The 18,448-nt window shown below is 36.8% G+C and overlaps 1 protein-coding gene across 1 annotated transcript in view; it reads left to right on the top strand.

Annotated features, from left to right (window-relative positions):
* DMD (dystrophin) overlaps nucleotides 1-18,448 on the top strand; it is an 895,878-nt gene that overhangs the window by 76,746 nt on the left and 800,684 nt on the right. The gene's annotated exons all lie outside the window — the stretch shown is intronic.

Here is an 18,448-nt window from a genome sequence, read left to right as displayed (position 1 = left end):
AAGTGTTTCTAAGTCGGGGGAAGTCCAGATTAAAGGAAACAAACAACCAAATCTTCCATAGAATTTTGACTTTGTTGAAAGTGCTTGGGCTAGAATATAGTAAAATATTCTTTGAGTTTGAGAAATGAAAGCTAGATATGCTGAACATCCTGAAATAGCACATATCATCACAGTTTCTGTTTATATTTTGCTTCTTCCCTTTTTTAATAGTTTTAAGATATATTCCCCTGTGTATTATTATATAAAAAATGCATTGAGATCTTCTGCAAGATCTTTCAACAAGTCTAGCATCTGTTTCAGCTACTCAACTGTATTCATGTTTTGACAAGTTCATGTCTACCCATCTGGGTCTTTCATTTCTTGCTTGATTACAGTTCTTATTTTCAATATGTCAGCTTGCTTCATTTATAATTTTGAAAACTGCCTATAACTAATTACAACAAAGGAAACATTATTTGAAATGGGATCATGGTTTTTGGATTTCTTTTCAAATATTAACAGATATACTGTTTATATTTCTTACCTTCGTGTTTCAGTATGTGATATTTTTATTCACTTGTTGGCTTGATTTATAAGTAAAAAGGAACAGTAAACTGAAGTTTCAGGTACTTTCTTTAAAAAGTTTGAGGTTATTTTAAAGAACAGCATTCCAGGTCTTTGGATTATCCCTTTACCCTCAATCATCATGGATATATATATTTTAACTATATAACTGATAAGTTCTTGTTGACTCATAACATTCATTTCAAATTGTGAAAGGAAGATTTATAGGCATGAGTTCCCGTTTTATGGGAATCTTATTACTCAGATTAAAAAGTAAGCTTTGCTGACTGTGAACTGCACACTTTTATGAATAATCATTGAAATAAATTCAGATATTCACAAGGATATGGATACATTAATTAACAGTAATGATTTTCAGTTAGATGTATTGTTTACTCTTCCTGCAGATTACACCTTAATGGCTTGAATTAAATATTGGGTGAAGTATGTTCATGTTAACAGAGTTGAAGGATTAAACTGTTATATGAAAACAAGCTATATGTTAATAAACATGTATTAAGTTTGGATGAAAAAAGCAGCTAAGCTGCTCCAAATTAGGCATGAACTAATAAAACAAATATGACATTTGATGGTTTAAGCATGTCTACTGGTTTTCTAAAAAAGTTAAAAATGTGAAAGTTAAAGTACAAAGAAAACTGTGAAGTATGTACAATTGCTTTGGGAGTGGCTGAATCATGGAAAAGTACTTTGAAATGAAATTAGGGGCCACATGATTTTTATTTTTATTTATTTTTACCTTTTTGTTAGGAATTTTTAATGTTTTTTTGTAATGTTTTTCTGGTTTATTTATTATGAGCTACATAGCATAAAGTGGCATATCAACTAATGAAATAAATAAATGATTTTTTTATGTCAAAGGCAAAGTAATTGAAATAATCTTAACATATTTCAAATGATCATTAGACAGATTTCAATATCTCAAAGGACATTTGTTACCCATGTAAACTTATTCTAAAAGTTCATTTTGTATGGATGAGTACAGGTCCAATTTGTATGAAATGATCTTTAATATTGTTTAAGTTGCTAAAATGCAGATTTATGTTTTTCCTTTCATAGTGAGACAGATTGGGAATCGATATTTTAGATTTTGCTAATAGTTTTATAAAGGTGAACATTGAACTACATTGAAGTAACACTAGGGGGAGCTAGTGGTTGATATATATAGAGAGAGAGAGAAAGAGAAAGAGAAAGAGACAGAAGATAGCATCAAAGGCTTGGGCTGAGCTGTTTAAGGTACAAGTGGGCTTCTATAACAATAATGATAATAATCTTTCAAAAATCTTGACAAGCTTCAAGTCAAACATTCAAGTCATGAAATGCTGGCGCTCCTGAAGTCAGAAGAAATGGGCTGCAGTACAGACATGTTCTTAATAGGTTCCACGCAAATGAAAGACATTAATGAAGCAACCAGCGCAAAAATATTTCTGTATATGTATTTGTGTGTATAATTCTATCACATGATTTAATGTATTGTTTACAACATCCAAGCTATATTGATTTCAAGTATTGAATTGTATCAATATTTGGAATTTTCTTCTAGAACTTTGGCTAGATGCTCATCAGGTAAATGACTTAGTTGAAAATAGATTGACACTTTCAGATGCAAGAGAAACAATGTTAACACTGGATCAGAGTAGTTAATTTATATTTGACACTTTTTTGGTCTCTACTTTCTGTAGAGAAGCAATGCATTATGTAAATAAGGCTATATATTCTCTAACAAGTGAGTTTGTTCATATTTATGAAAAGGACTGACAAAGATGTTTATTAGATCTCAGTACTGATTGGAAAGGAAGTGTGAGATTCAAATATTATTCAGATGCTTTACAATATTTTAGAGTCTTGGTGGAAAACCCTTCCCAAATCTAAAGAATACACTTCAGTATGACAAAGAAATATTGCAAGATTATGTCAACATTAATACAACACTCAACATTGGTTTTGCCTCTGTACTCTTATATAGGTAAAGTAGATGGTGCTGTCTTATTCATCCTATAGTCAACCTCTGGTATTGAAACAGAAGGATGAAACAGAGCAAAGAATCATAGTGTTTGTTATGAAAGCAAGGCAAAACAAAAAAACAAAAACATAACAGCCATGATAGAGTATTGTGAAAAACATGTCTGTTTTGCTTAAATGGTCTGTCAAGAGTGACTGCAGCATGATGGGGGAAACTGTCATTTGCTTCTCGTAAATACAGAGAATCCTGAACTAAGAATTTGTTCCTTCCTTCCTTCCTTCCTTCCTTCCTTCCTTCCTTCCTTCCTTCCTTCCTTCCTTCCTTCCTGTTGATTCCTAAATTTGAATAATCTTATATATGCCATGCAAATATAATTACTCTAAGTCCAATGAGTATGTTGTGTTATATAGTGAATTGCTTTGAGATTTTTAATAATTTTCAACAATATGATGGCATCTTAAATAATAATAGCAGAGAATATAATGCTCAAGTGCAGTTAAAAGCATTAGAAAAGAAAGAAGACAATGAGCAATGCATTGAGTACACAGCATATAAATACATTGTTTGCTGATTTCTATTACCTTTTCTTTTGCTTCTGATTGAGAAATAGGGGAATCTGAAGACTTTCAGTAGAACTAGAAAAAGGGAAAAGAAGAACGTTTTTATTAGCATTGATTTTTCATAGCATTTTGACATAATACACTGAGAGATAAACTATAAGTAGTATCTCTTCTTTGGCCACCAAAGTAACTGTCTAAATTGGTGTTTAAGTATATTTCCAATATGCAGTAAAATAAATTGCTGTCAAACAAAGCACATCTGCATAGTTCTCAATCAATATAATGGAAAAGTGTGTTGCAAATTGTTGAAGCAACAATGATATTTTTTATGAACTTGCACTGAGTATTCTGTAATCTTTATCTCAAATTCACTATCAATACAACCAAGCAATAGTTCTCAAAGAGAAAATTACACCTGTGGTCATCCAATCAACTGAGCTGGATTTGGAGTTCCCAGAGACCACTATTTTATTCACTTTGTGAAAATATCAATCCTACACTGTATCTCTAGGTCAGCAGATTAATGAAACTATTTTATTTCTTTATTAGCAATTTCTGAATATGAGAAAGAATGTAGGTGAATTCTTAGAACATTGAAGAAAGTATGAGACTTGAAACTTACTAAATTCCATTGCTGCTTTAGGCCGTATCTTTTAGGATACTCTTTAATTTTTACTAGGGTAAGTATTTCAGAATGTGTGATACTGCAAATGGTTTCACTGAGCACTACAACTTTCACTTAAGCTCATCAATAGTATCAAGACAGTAATTCTAAAAGAAATTATTATTTTTTATAATTCAGTGTAACGTTAGATTTCAAGTTTTTCAAAAGGGCAGAAGTAGTGAACATCTGATCTATGATGCTCTATTTGCTAAAGCATTACAATTTTTCTTCCAAACCATGCAGTTTTCTAATAATTGCTCTCAACTGTTAAATTCTGGATTATTGTTGAACAAATGGTACTTCTCAGAACAGCTTAAATTTGAAGCAATCTCCTGTGTGAATAACCTCATCATTTGCTTAACCTTTTGCATGCTGCTCATTCAAAACCTACCATTGTCTCACGTTACAATTGCTAATGTTTAACATCAAGAACCAGCAGCACTTAAAGATTCACAAATATCCATTATAAACAATGTCACGTAGATATGGATATAATAAAAACCTGTCTGCATGGCTTTGTTCTGCCAGTGGCCTTTAAAAAATCTGCATGAGGCTAGAAATGGGAGACCATGAGTTCTAGTCCTGCATTAGACACAAAGCCAGCTGGGTGACCCTGGGCCAGTCACTCTTCCTCAGCCATAGGAAGGAGGAAAGGGCAAATCATTTCTGAAAACGTTGCCAAGAAAACTCCAGGCACATGTCCAGGCAGTTTTCAGGAGTCAAAAGCTGACTTGAAGGTGTACACGTGCACACACACACACACACACAAGCATTAGGTAGCATTAGAGTAAGCATAAAGAATACTTCCAATAGAAGAGAATATAGATAGCTCAGGGTTGAACTGTGGAGCCCCTGGTGCTCCCATATTCACTAGCACTGATTATGTTACCTAGTTGGGTAATGAAATGTCTGCAAGCAAACAACCAAGCTCAGAGAGCACCAAGGACTCCACAAAAAATACTTACATGTTTCTTTTGCTGTTCCTCACCTGAAAATAGATTTTGCTATATCACTGTTAGGGACGCGGTGGCGCTGCGGGTTAAACCGCTGAGCTGTCGATCGGAAGGTCGGCGGTTCGAAACCGCGCAGCGGGGTGAGCTCCCGTTGTTAATCCCAGCTCCTGCTCACCTAGCAGTTCGAAAACATGCAAATGTGAGTAGATCAATAGGTACCGCTTCGGCGGGAAGGTAACGGCGTTCCGAGTCGTCATGCTGGCCACATGACCTGGAAGTGTCTATGACAACGCCGGCTCCAAGGCTTAGAAACGGAGATGAGCACCGCCCCCTAGAGTCGGATTCGACTGGACTTTACGTCAAGGGAAACCTTTACCTTTACCTTTATATCACTGTTGGTACTTCCACGGTGCCTCTTATTAATATCCAAAATTGATTAAATTTTCCCAGCGGTTAATTGTGTAAAACCAGAGAAAGTTATAATTATTGGTCCTTCTTATATGCTTTCCGCTGATCAGTTTCTAATGTGTAAATATGATCTAATTCTTTTGTACAAGTTGATCAGCCAAAATACATAGTAAAACATAGTGAGCTGGAAAAAATGCTGGTTTGCACTGAAAAATATATTGTTTACTCCCTAGAATATGATTATATTTGTCAGTTAACATTAAGTGAGATCTGTGCTAACTTATGTGAAGCATTGGGGGAAGGACAATAAAACCTTAATCTGAATGTTCAATGAGAAATAATTTGTCCGGGAGAACCATTTTTTGAGAAGCAATTATGAATAAAACTGAGTTTGTAAAATATTTTCCATCATGAAGGAAAAAGGAAAAGTAATATCCAGCAAATGCTGGGATAATAAACTAACTAGAAGCTTAAATGCAAGAAAAAACAATAAGAACAACATAGTAAAGCCATCAGAAAGTGCATCATGACTTTCAGTGAGGTTTAAATTTTATATTGTTATAATCCAAATTAATTTTTTGTGACCAAAAATAATTTCAGCATTAAAAAAATAATAATGAGACCCAGAAACAAAAGAGTATTCATATTATTAGGGTTTTAGTTATTAAGAAATATTTTTATAGTGCAATAAACTTTAGGCTGTTACTTTCATAAAGTTGCAAGAATATATCTGATGTCTAAATTCATAGAATGTCAAAATGTCATTTACATACTAGGCTGTATAAGTAAATAATTGCTTTAGGATAATAATTATAATGTTAATATTTCAATATTTCTACCCATCTTGGCACTGGATAGTTTATTTTTCATCCATCAAGCAAACATTGGATATTGATTGTAGGCAGCTAGTTTATGGCTATTTCCATAGTATCTTAGGAAGATATATAGTTCCAACTAATTGAGAAGACTTCTTTAAAAATAAGTTTCTCCATATTGAGGAGGTTGCAAATGAAAGACCTTCCATGTATTATGTGCGCTGAATCTATGGAATCCAGTTTCTTTCACTTTTCATCAGTTTTTCAATTCCATAGAAATGTCTTGTACTGTATATGCTAGGCACCCTCTTTATTGTGCTGTTACATTTGCAGGATGTGATCAGCTCAGAGAGTTTTGCTCTAATTATGAGGAAAAGGAGAGGACCCTGAATAAATTCTAGGAGCCTCCCGCCCTGAATATCCCAGTTTTAACCAAATTATCTTTCTCATTAGCCTTAAAAATAGTAGTGAAAGGATGTACTACAAAGGATACGTTGACCTGTCTTCACTTAAATTATACTGTTAAACATTGGGGCTAATGGGCATGTTTGGAAATTTAGAGAGAATGTGAGAAGCTGCAAGGTGGCCCTGATCACTCACAAAACTCACTTATTAGAAAGCAAATTATGAGGTTGTTGTCTGTTACTCTGTCATCCTCTGATGAAATTAATTTCTAAGCAGGGGTTATGCTTACCAGCAAAATGGGGGCTACTGCTATGTGAAAACTAGTTTCACTAAGAATACTTTTGGAGCATTCATACAATACTCTTGAAAATATAATGATTCTGGAGGCTAGCATTTGCTTTGTAGCATGCCAGTTTTAGAGTGGGATGGAATTTGGCAGACATTAAAAAAGTCTGTGAGAATTATAGCTTGAATGCTATGTTCAAGACCTTGGTTACATAAATCTCTTTCTTTTTTCATGACTCAGTTTATCTCAGGAGTGATCTGTATACTGAAAGGCATTGTCTGTAGCCTGCTCTTGATGACTGTTTTAAAATTCAGGTGCAGCATTGTAGGATTCACTATATATCGCCATATCAGAAACATCTTACCAAGGAAAGGGGTTCTAGTTTAATACCTTTATATTAAGCTTGCACTTGTGAGGAATTTATAATGTGGGGAGGGCATTATTCAGATATTTGCTCACTTCCCAGCAGCTGTCGAGAATGCCGTGCTCCCTGATCATCTGAGCATAGAGGTTTCACATGTCGTTTCTTTTTCTCACTGAAATAATTTCCTGGTTAAAATGGGGATAGACACCTACACAAAGACATCTAGTTGAATCTGTTACTTTGCTAGAGTGCAAATCCTAGAGGCATGACTATTTCTGTTTTAAAAGATAACCTGACATACAAGGAAAGGTAAACATTTAATTTTAAAAATTAAAAAAGTCTGTAGGTTCATGTCTCATTCCTAGGGAAGCTGAAAAAGCTATGTCTTATCAACTGGAGAATTAATTTCAGCATTTGGAGAAGGGATATTTTCCCCCCTTGAGTTTTCAGCAGTCTGTCATGCCAGAATAAGAAGAAACACAGCATAAGATATTTGTGGAAACATAACAGAACTTCTTACTTTATAGCTAAAGGAATCTGGTTCTCCACACCTGCTTCACGAATGAATTCTTAATTGCCACTACAGACTGTGTTCTTTTATGAGATGAGTAGCATCTTTTTATATTCTTTGACATGTCATTTAGCAGCTGGGTGCTACTCATCTTCCCATTATATTCACAGACACCGGCTCACTCCAGTCTCTTTAGACATCAATCAAAATCTTACCAACAGATAAGAAAAAAAGAGAAGAAAAAGGAAATAACAAAACAATACAAGTCTATAACTTAAATACCTTTTCACCAGTAAATTTGTTGATTCAGCATTTCAGATCCTAAGATGTTACACATTTCTAGATCACTTGTACAGTTCTTAGAATCAAAGATAATTTTGAAGTTTATGGGCTTTTTTTTTACCTATCATGGCTCATGTGGAGTGGGAACTAGCACTTTTGCATTTATTTGCATTAAGCCTCCAGGGATATGGCTGGAGCTATGAAACTACTATCAGTGTCTATGATGTCTATGTTAATATATGATAACCTATATATTGATAAAGAAATAAGATTTTATAAACACAGACATGGCTCCACTACTCTTCTACACAGAAGGAAACACATAGTATAAAAAGATATCTAGTATTTCCTATTATTAATGGGTTAGGAATGTGAAACATTAGGCTAAAGACCTTTCACAAAAACCTAAAAGTATTTCAGTTCATAAAAGAAGCAACCAGTAGTCATATATAAATTATGAACAGCTTGAGCAGTTCCTCTAACCCCAGAGATTTCAACTGTTAGTTCTTGCCTTCAAAGTAGATTTTTAGTGCTCACAAAATAAATTGCACAAACTCATATAATTGATTGTTTTGCATCTTGAACAATTTCTTGCACTGCAAAAATATCTTTGTAAAAAAATGTTCTGGGTTTTGCTGTTAGATTTAACCTTAGATTTGACACCTCAAACACATACCCTCCAGAGTGTTGTAAACATGGAGTGCATTGGTCAATTAATATTGCTGGATTTTAAATGAATTGTTGCTACTCAAGTAAAAAACCTAAATATAGTGGAGGTAGAACTTGGAAGTTTGGGGACAACAAAAAGCTTCTCCCTGATTTAATGTTCTGGACTGGTCAATTGTAGGTGAAGAATGGGATCTTGGTGCCAAGCCACGTAGGGCTTTATAGGTCAAAAGTAGCACTTCTGATTTATTTATTTATTTATCAAATTTTTATAGCTGCCCATCTCACAAAATGTGACTCTGAGTGGCAAACAACAGTAATAAAACAATAAATACATAAAAACAGACAATATTAAAAATGTAAAAAAGAGTAAATGTTAACCACAGTAATGGAGCCACTTCAAGATTTCACTAGTCTCCCGGGACCCCAGGCCTGATCACATAGCCAGGTCTGGAGGGACTTCGGGAACATTAACAGGGATGAAGCTAACCTCACTTCAAGGGGCAGAATGTTCCATAAGGCGGGCACCACAGCAGAGAAGGCTTGCCTCCTGGGACTTGTCAGATGTAGTCAGATGGGACCCGCAGCATGCCTTCTCTGCCAGATCTGATGGGACAAGCAGTTATAATCAGGGAGAGGCAGTCCCTCAGATAACCCGGCCCCATGCCATGAACGGCTTTAAAGGTTAAAACCAGCACCTTGAATTGGACCCGAAAGCAAACTGGCAACCGATGCAGCTAATGAAGCAGAGGTATAACATGTGCTGCTCTAGAGACACAGACATAACTGCCCATGCTGCTGCATTCTGCACCCCCTGCATAAGTTCTGCACCAGCTGAAGCTTCTGGATATTCTTCAAGGGCAGCCCTATGTAGAGCACATTACAGTAGTACAATCTGGAGTGACTAGGGTATAAGTGACTGTGAGAAGAGCCCCTCAATCCAGGAATGGGTGCAACTGGCACACACACGACTGCCACCTGCTCCTTGAGCAGGAGATGTGAGTCTAGAAGTGTCCCCAGATTGTGCACGGGGTCTGTTTGGGGCAGTGCAACCCCATCCAGCACCAAAGATGGCCTAGTCCTAGAACTGGCAGGTCCCAAAACCCAAAGCCACTCAGTCTTGCCAGGGTTCAGCTGAAGCCTATTGCTCCCCATCCAGACTTTCACAGCCTCCAAGCACTGGGATAAGACATTCATGGCATTGCTTAATTCTCCAGGGCCAGAGATATATAATTGAGTATTATCAGCATACTGATGATACCTCACTCCATGGTGACATAGGAGCTCACCCAGTGGCCTCATGTTGATGTTGAATAGGAGAGGAGAGAGTACTAAACTCTGCAAGACCATACATAGTAGTGGCTGAGGGCAGGATCTCTCCTCCCCAATCACCAGCTGGAATTAACCCTGAAGAAAGGAGGCGAATGAGCACAACACTGTGCTATCCACCTTTAATCCTCAGAACCAATCCAGAAGGATCACATGGTTGATGGTATTGAAAGCCGCAGAAAGGTCAAATAGGGCAAGGATGGGTGCACAACCCCCCTCCCCCCTCCCCAGAGATTATCCCAATGTGCGACCAATGACGTTTCTGTCTCATATGCCTGAGGAAGTGAACAGGTCCTTAGGACTGTGACTTCAGCCACCTCCCCTTTAGATCATGCCCCTCCTGGCTTGTTAAGACAGCCCAAGGGGTGTCATGTGAGTGGATTCTTGAGGTGGTTAATTCTGCTTTGACTGTGGGGGTTTTTCCTTTACCTCTTAAAGAGGTCTGAATCCTGACTGAAAGGGATTCAGATAGCCCGCTTCTTCCAAGGTCCTCAGGAGCTGCTACACAACCATCATCTCAACCAGCTTCCCCCAAAAGGAGAAGTTAGATATGGACGAAAATTGTCCAGTATCATGGGGTCCAGGGATAGTTTCTTGGGGAAGGGGCAAACCAAAGCCTCTTTAAGATGGGTAAGGGTTGGTCCCACTTCTCACCCATCTAGAAACATGGAAGGCCTTTGGCATTTGATCAGTGTGGAACCACCAGTGACAGAATGATTTTTTATTAAGATGCAATGTATAGTAATATAAATTTATTGATTGCATTATTACATTGTTTCATTTTTTTCAAATGCAGTATATTAACTACAGTGACAATATCCTTGTGTGTTTGTATATAAAATTTATTAAAGATTTTAATTACAATAGTAAAATCTGATACACAGTAAAAGAAAGAAAAGAAGAATATAATGAAAGAGTGAAAGTTGCAAAGAGAAAAAGAAAAGAGAAAAGAAAAAGAAAAAAGAGAAGAAAAATAAGAATTTAGTGAAGAGAGAGAAAAGAAATAAAGTGACTTTATTTAACCAACCTTCATTGCAACAACTATAAACAATTTTTGTAACTCTTTTGTAAACTCCCTTTTAGTTTACAACCAATGATCTCTTCATTCCTTCATCCCATATCCCAAGTCTTATCCAAAGAAATCCATGAAGCATCATCTTTTCAGTCCTAGTGTCAGCAGAAAGTCCATGAAGGTTTACCAGAAATAACAACATATTTTATTTTAACCTTGATCAAATAAACCAACTTTTCATTTCTTCTTTGTCCTTACTCACAAGACTTCAAAGCTTTAACAATCCTCTTTTGTAAATCCAATATAAAAGAATTATACATTTGTTAATTATTAGTATTAACAAATAATAATAATTAAATAATAATTAAAAATAATATATCCTTTTCAATATCATTCTCATAACCCGTCATTTGTAGATCCATTTGTATTGCTTCAAGGCACGCCATCTAAATCTGATGTCATACAAATGGGATTGCAACCTTTAGCATTTTCTGTCAAACTGGCTAAAAATTCTAGGACTTCTCATCTATTGAAAAAATGTCTGGTTGGCACATGATTTAGGGACATAAATACATGCAGTAGAAGCATTTTTGTAAAATAACCCCTCTCTTTAGTTGAAAAAGTAATAGAACAATGGTTCTGATACAATAATAGGATTCTCTCCATTCTCTGCTTCTGAGCTCCAAAAATTATCCCTATCTCTATCAGATTAACTTCTCTGTCTAAAGTTACATCGTGACTCTCTTCTTTCTATAATCTATCTTATTTAATCATCAAAAGGGTTCATTTAGTTCTAAAGTTCATAAGTTCATTTAGTCCTATAATAGATGTTATTTCCAGAACTTTATTTTTATGTTAATTTAATCAGGTTGTTTGTTATTGAGCTTACCTCATGTGTAACATACATAATATTCTGAGACTAATTATACTTCAGTTATACTGATCATCAGAAAGCATCACATACCTGAGCCCCATAGAATAACATGGGGTTACCTTCATCACGCAGTGACTCCTGGTTGTCAATGTAACTGAAAAATATAGGATATACACTGTGTAAGAAATAGAGAAATGCCCTCCCCCCAAGAGGGAGGTAGAATTTTTGTAAAACCCCATAAATGGGGCAATGACTGGTAAGTCAAAAACATCCTGGAAGAAGTTACTGGCAAACCATTTCTGAAATTGTTGCAAAGTGAACTGCATGGATCTGTCCATGCAGTGATTAGGAGTCAAGATTAGCTCAGCAGACCATAGAGACAACACAACTGCCTATACACTGTGAACTGATATCCAATAATGATGTCTTTAACCTAAATGATTTAATAATGAAAAGTCCAACTGAAAATTCATATTACACAAAAGATAAAAAAAAACTCATCACAGATTTCTTTATTCCCATGTACAGTCATCTACCATAGCATTTTCCACTAAAGCATAGATGTCAACAATAATTATTGGTTTATAAAAAAAAAAACTAGTATACTGTCAGGAAAGCTGCATAGAAATAACAGTATTTAGAAAATTTGTATTAAAAATACCTATATGTAAGTGTCAGCAAATTAGGGAAATCATCTCTAAAAAAATAATAGGATAATTGCCCGCACAACTCAGATAGATGAAATATTAGTGAATTAAATACGGTATATATAAAAACTCCAAGAAAATTATACAAGGAAACTGAAACACAATTAAGGATTTGGGGAAAAGAAGCTACTTAAAAGCAGCATATATGCCCTGTAGACTATATCAGGCATTTGGTAATAACTCTTCAATGAAAAGAGACAGTGTGGTGTAGCGGCTAACTTATTACACTAGGACTGGATAGACTTTTCCTGTAATGAACCAAGAAAATGACAGAATATACTTCAATGAAAATGCCAAATCAGTGAGTACCACCTGTGAAGAAGGCAAATTATACGCCAGGAGGAATTGAAAGTAAAACTGCCAATAATGATATGTCCTTATACAAATCTATGCTATATCTTTATCTGAAATATTATGTATATTTCTTGTTGCCACATTTGAAAAAGGATGTAAGAGAGAAGTAAGAAGGATAGAAAAACCACACAGGACAGCAAAAAATCAATAGGGACTCACCTTCCATATAAGAAAAGACTAGAATATTTTGGATTTTTGAGCTTTAAAAAAGAGTGGGAGAGAAACTGCATGACTGAAGTGTATAAAATTATACATGGCATGAAAAAAGTGAAAAAAAGGAGAGTATTTATTTCATAATACTAGGACAAGGTTTCTTCCAACTATAGCTGATAAGAAGGAGATTTAGAATTGACAAAAGTAAGTATTTCTTCACACAGGACATAGAGAAATCGTTACTGGATTCTGTGATGACCATTAACACTGATGAATTTAAAACAGAATTGGATAAGTGCATGGAGGACAGATATAAGGCCTATCAGCCTTGAATATTCAGATTACCCTCAGGTTGAGGGCAGCATGCTTACAGATAATAGCTGAAGGATAAAAATAATGGGAGAGGGGTACATTTCCATCTTCTTCTTGCAGTGTATCAGAGGCATATGCTTAGCCAGTGTAAGAAAATAAATGATAAACTAGGGTGAATTTTGGCTGGATAGAGCTGCTCTATTGTTATATTCTTACTTGTATGGAAGGAAATAAGGCTTTTTAGAAAATGTTAACATATGTGGTAAGAAGACAGATGAAATAGAATTGTATGGAGCACAATTTATCATATTCCACATACTGTATCTCTCTCTGTATATGACAGAAATCAGTGTTAAGGTCCTCAGTAGCTTGACTCCTAGAGAGGACATGGATCCCTATATGTTACTTTCTTGGCAATAATAACAAAATGATTTCCTACTGCATTTTTCCTGAACTATCTTTGGACTCCTCTGTCTAGTCTACAGCCTTGGGATTCCTTGATGCTCTACCATCCAGACAACATCTGGATGGGATGTTCTAACTAAGTCCAACTCTGCCTAACTTTTTGAAGATCAGTTATGTGATACAACCAACTGTGGTTTATAATTTTCTATTCAGCAAATAATACTCAATATTAAAATTACTATACAAGCTAAAATCAGTACATTAGTTGGAAAACAATATCTTGCCTATATTTTACTAAAGGTTTTTAATTGCTGTTTATTTCCTAACACTTGACCATCTCAATTACCATGAGTGAAGGCATCTCAACCATCTATCAGTACCCTGGAAGAGGAAGTAAAAAGACCATACCTCTGTACTTTGTTGTATCATAACAAAATTAAGCCATCTTGAGCATTTACGAAGGGACGCGGTGGCGCTGCGGGTTAAACCGCTGAGCTGTCGATCGGAAGGTCGGCGGTTCGAAACCGCGCGGCGGGGTGAGCTCCCGTTGCTAGTCCCAGCTCCTGCTCACCTAGCAGTTCAAAAACATGCAAATGTGAGTAGATCAATAGGTACCGCTTCGGCGGGAAGGTAACGGCGTTCCGAGTCGTCATGCTGGCCACATGACCCGGAAGTGTCTATGACAACGCCGGCTCCAAGGCTTAGAAACGGAGATGAGCACCGCCCCCTAGAGTCGGATTCGACTGGACTTTACGTCAAGGGAAACCTTTACCTTTACCTTTATGAGCATTTACTTCCAAAATAAAAATTAGCTAGACTATTTTAAAAAGGAAGTTCTTAGACTTCCAGCCACCATTAGCACAAGCTTGCCAATTAAGCTTCAAAATAATCTATTTCTCCTTTTCTCTGTTCTGAATAAAAAGTAGAAGGAATATGAAAGCTAGCACTAACAAAATAAAAGTAGAACAGTGTTTCTGTCTCTTGTCTGGGTAGATGTGACTTATAACAAACTCTTATTTTATTGTTAGTCTGCTTGTATGGTGGCTTTATAAGTAATTCTAGCCTAGACGTAGACAGCTGACTTATGAACTGCTAGAGAAAAAAGAATAAAAGGGAAATACCACAGATTTGAAGAGAAATAAGGGGGGGGGGAGTATTTAATCATGCAGTCAATAGCAAAAAGAATGAGGAATAAAGAGGACTGGTAAGCTTGAACTACATCTTGCAATCAAGTCCAATTCAAGCTCTCCTCAAACTGATGAATGATTTAAAAAGAAAAAGAATTCCTAGTATGTATCACTAACATCCACAAGCTATTTTCTACTTTTATAATAACTGACTGGGGAGTCAATCTGATATGACCAGTACAAAGCAGCAGCAACATGCCTGCCCTATACATTTTACATTGCACAGAAGCAAATCTTGAACAGAAAGGATAACAACAGCATGCAAAACAGTGTGATATGTTATTACCCAAAATATGCTGTCATTTTATCTTTCTTGAAGAAAAGTCAGATGATCTCTTCTCACATCTCTGTAAGAGATTTCTTATCACAGGATAGCTTGGACCAAGTCAGCATGTGATCCTGACAAGTACAAAATATGACATCAACACTCAAGGAGAAAGGTAGAGTGACAGAAACTGGGAGACTAAATACACAATGGTCCAAGAAAAACATGATGAAGGGAGAATGACAATTAAATTCTATTCCTGTGAAGCACAATTCTCTTTATTTTGCCTATAGAATCTTTAATAATGTGGGGTCCAATGATAGCTTCTTGAAACCTCCTTAAGAGGTAAAGGAACAACCATATCACTCACCACCACCAGAGCCCATTCACACAACACCCCCCAGGCCTCTTTCACAAGCCAGGAGGGTCATGGATCTAAGGAGCAGGTGGCTATGGTCACAGTCCTAAGGACCCTGTCCACTTTCTCAGCTCCAACAGGTCCAAACCGTTCCCAGATAACTGGGCAAGAATCCACCATAGGCATCTCCTCCAGACCTGCAGTGAGGCCAGGGTCCAACGGCAAGCAAATCTGAGCAGTTTAGTCAGACAGATGCTGGGCAAATTCCTCTGCACGTCCCTGCAAAAGTTTCCCTAGGCCCCCTTTACCCAAGAAGGCTTGTGTCAAAACAGAGCTGTGAGGTGGCAATCTGCAAATGCAGTAAGGGCAGAGAAGTACTACCCTTACCACAAAAAGGGAGGCCTTCATAGCTGCTCTAACCTGTGTTTGGTCAAGTTCATCCTTAGTTGAGTGCCAGCAGCATTCTAGACATCTGTTGTTTCATCTGCCTCAGGTACTCTGTAAACCACAGGGAGTGATGAGATCCCCAAGAAGGGAGAGGTCGCATGGGCATGATTCAATCCAATGCCTCAGCTGCCCTTTTATTCCAAGCAGCATCCAAGGCTTTGGATGGATCATGCAGCAGACCAGCAGGAACAACACCCAGCTTCCTCTAAAACCTCTCCAGGTCCATCAGTCGCCGGGGTGGACCAATCTAATGGGCCCAGCCTCCCTGCAGTGGATAGTGGTGCCAGACAATCCCATGGCAATCAGGGCATGATCTGACCATGACAAGGGAGACACCAAAAGCTTTCCTAATTGCAAATCTCATAGCCACTACTCTGACAGGAATACTAGATCTAGCGTGTGACCACTGCCTGTGTCAGGTCTGGATGATCTGGGATAGGCCCATGGCTGTCATGGTGGCCATGAACTCCTGAGCTACCTCAGACGCTACTCCCAGGGAAGGCAGATTGAAGTCCCCCAAGACCATAAGTCTGGAGAACTCCACAGCCAACCCAGAGATGGAGTCAAAGAGCTCAGGTAGGGAGGTTTCTATGCAGCAGGGAAGCTGGTACAACAGCAACAATCCCAACTGATCCCTAAAGCCCAATTTGATGAACAGGGTCTCATATCTGGTATCTGCAGTACAGCGGCCCTGCAGATGTAGGCGTAAGTGATTCTCAGATGACAATTGCCACACCACCACTCCTGCCCTGGGTCCTTGGCTGGTTATCTAATGATGCATTACAGGTAGTCCTTGTTTAGTGACCACAATTGGGACCGGTAACTCAGTCATTAAGCAAAGTGGTTGCTAAGTGAAACTGCGACTGAACTTATTATCTTACTTCAGCTTTCCTTTACTATACAGACTTGGGAAGTGCGAGGATTGGTTGCAAAGTTACCTTTCATCACATTGTAACTGTGAACAGTCGCTGTACAAGACTGTCACTAAACAAGGATTACCAAACATGCACTTTCTTTTAAATCATTATTTTAGAATAACATATTTGCTTAAAAATGACTCATAGAGCCATGTTGTTTTTAACTGGGCTTTGTATTCTACTTCCACACAGCTGTTAGTTTTCAATTATCAGATCCTGAAAGACAAAGTGATTAAATATACAAATACAATTTGATTTTCTGTTTATGCTCCTTTTATACTAGATTTAATCTGACATTATTTGTGGAAAATTGTGACTACTTAAAAGCTGGTATATTATTTTTAAGGCTGTGAATTATTTTATAGCACTAGGTAATAAAAATCAGCAGGATCCAAAAAGAACAGAAAATGGCAGCAAGTTGCACATATGCTGGCAACATCAATTCTACCTTTTAAAATCATGTATTGTCACCTAGAATTGCTTGTATGAAGTGAGAGAATAATGGAAGACATGTTTTGGAACTATGTATGGGAATTATAGTGATGTCTTGAAGAATGGAATTGAAACAAATGGTATAAATGATAAGGAAATAATAAATGCCATAAGAATGTTGAAAAATGGTAAGGATATAGGAGTAAGTGGTGCAACTGGAGAAATGTTAAAATACAGACATTGTGTGTCTCAGCTTCCCATTTATAGGGCAGGGATCTATCATGTTCCTCTCTCTGGTTTCAAAGTCCAAGGAGCTGGTAACAGTAGGCTTGAATTATGGAATGGTTTGGATAAGTATGGAGCTGAAGGTGGTATCTTAATGTGTTAAGAGCAATATATGAAAGAAGTAAAATATGTGTGAAAGTAAATGGAATGCTTATTGAATGGTTCACTACTGGGCAGGTAGCAAGACAAGAATGTGTGATGTCCCTTTGGTACTTTAATATATTAATGGATATATGTATAAAGAATATAGGTGGTAATTGTAAGGTATTGGCTGAGAATGTGTACTTTTGAATGAAGATGATGCCATCAGTTTGGTTGAGAATCCAAAAGTTCTGTAGCTAATGCTACACAGATTTATGATGTAGCAAGAAGTTTGATCCAAAAATGAACATATTAAAGACCAAGACACTGTATCTGTGTTTAACAGAAACAAACAGAATGAACTATTGCCAGTTATTCATATATGGGAAGAAACTAAAGTGAGTAGATTCTATCTTAGTAGACTGTTTACTAAGATGGGAAACTGGATGGAAGAAATTAAGATGTGCAAACATTAGTTGAGAAACAGTAGTGTGTGGTCTATTGAAAGAAGCAAATGTGCCATATAGAAGAGTGTTTTGGTCCAGTTTGCTATATAAAGGTGAGAGTGGGTATATCAGAAGAAACATAAAAGTAACGGGGTAGTTAAGAAATGTCTGTAATATAACAAGAACACACAAGATCAAGGGAGAATGGGTGGCAAAAGTATGCCACCCATTCTCCCTTGTATGTACATTGAGATTTGATCACACAGAGAAATGAATCAGTATTGAATTGCGAAGCAGTTATACGGAGGAAGAGTGAAAGGGTTGAGTAGAAGGACAACGTAGATAAATTGTGATTGTAAGGTATTGATGAGATCACTAAAAACCAGACATGAGAAGTTTAAAGAATAAAGCCAATGGATGAAGTGGTATATGGGTGTACAAAGATG

The sequence above is a fragment of the Candoia aspera genome, chromosome 5 (genome assembly GCF_035149785.1).
Source record: "Candoia aspera isolate rCanAsp1 chromosome 5, rCanAsp1.hap2, whole genome shotgun sequence".
NCBI lineage: Eukaryota > Metazoa > Chordata > Lepidosauria > Squamata > Boidae > Candoia > Candoia aspera.
The sequence above is the reverse complement of the archived record's forward strand: the minus strand, read 5'-3'. Positions and strand labels throughout refer to the sequence as shown.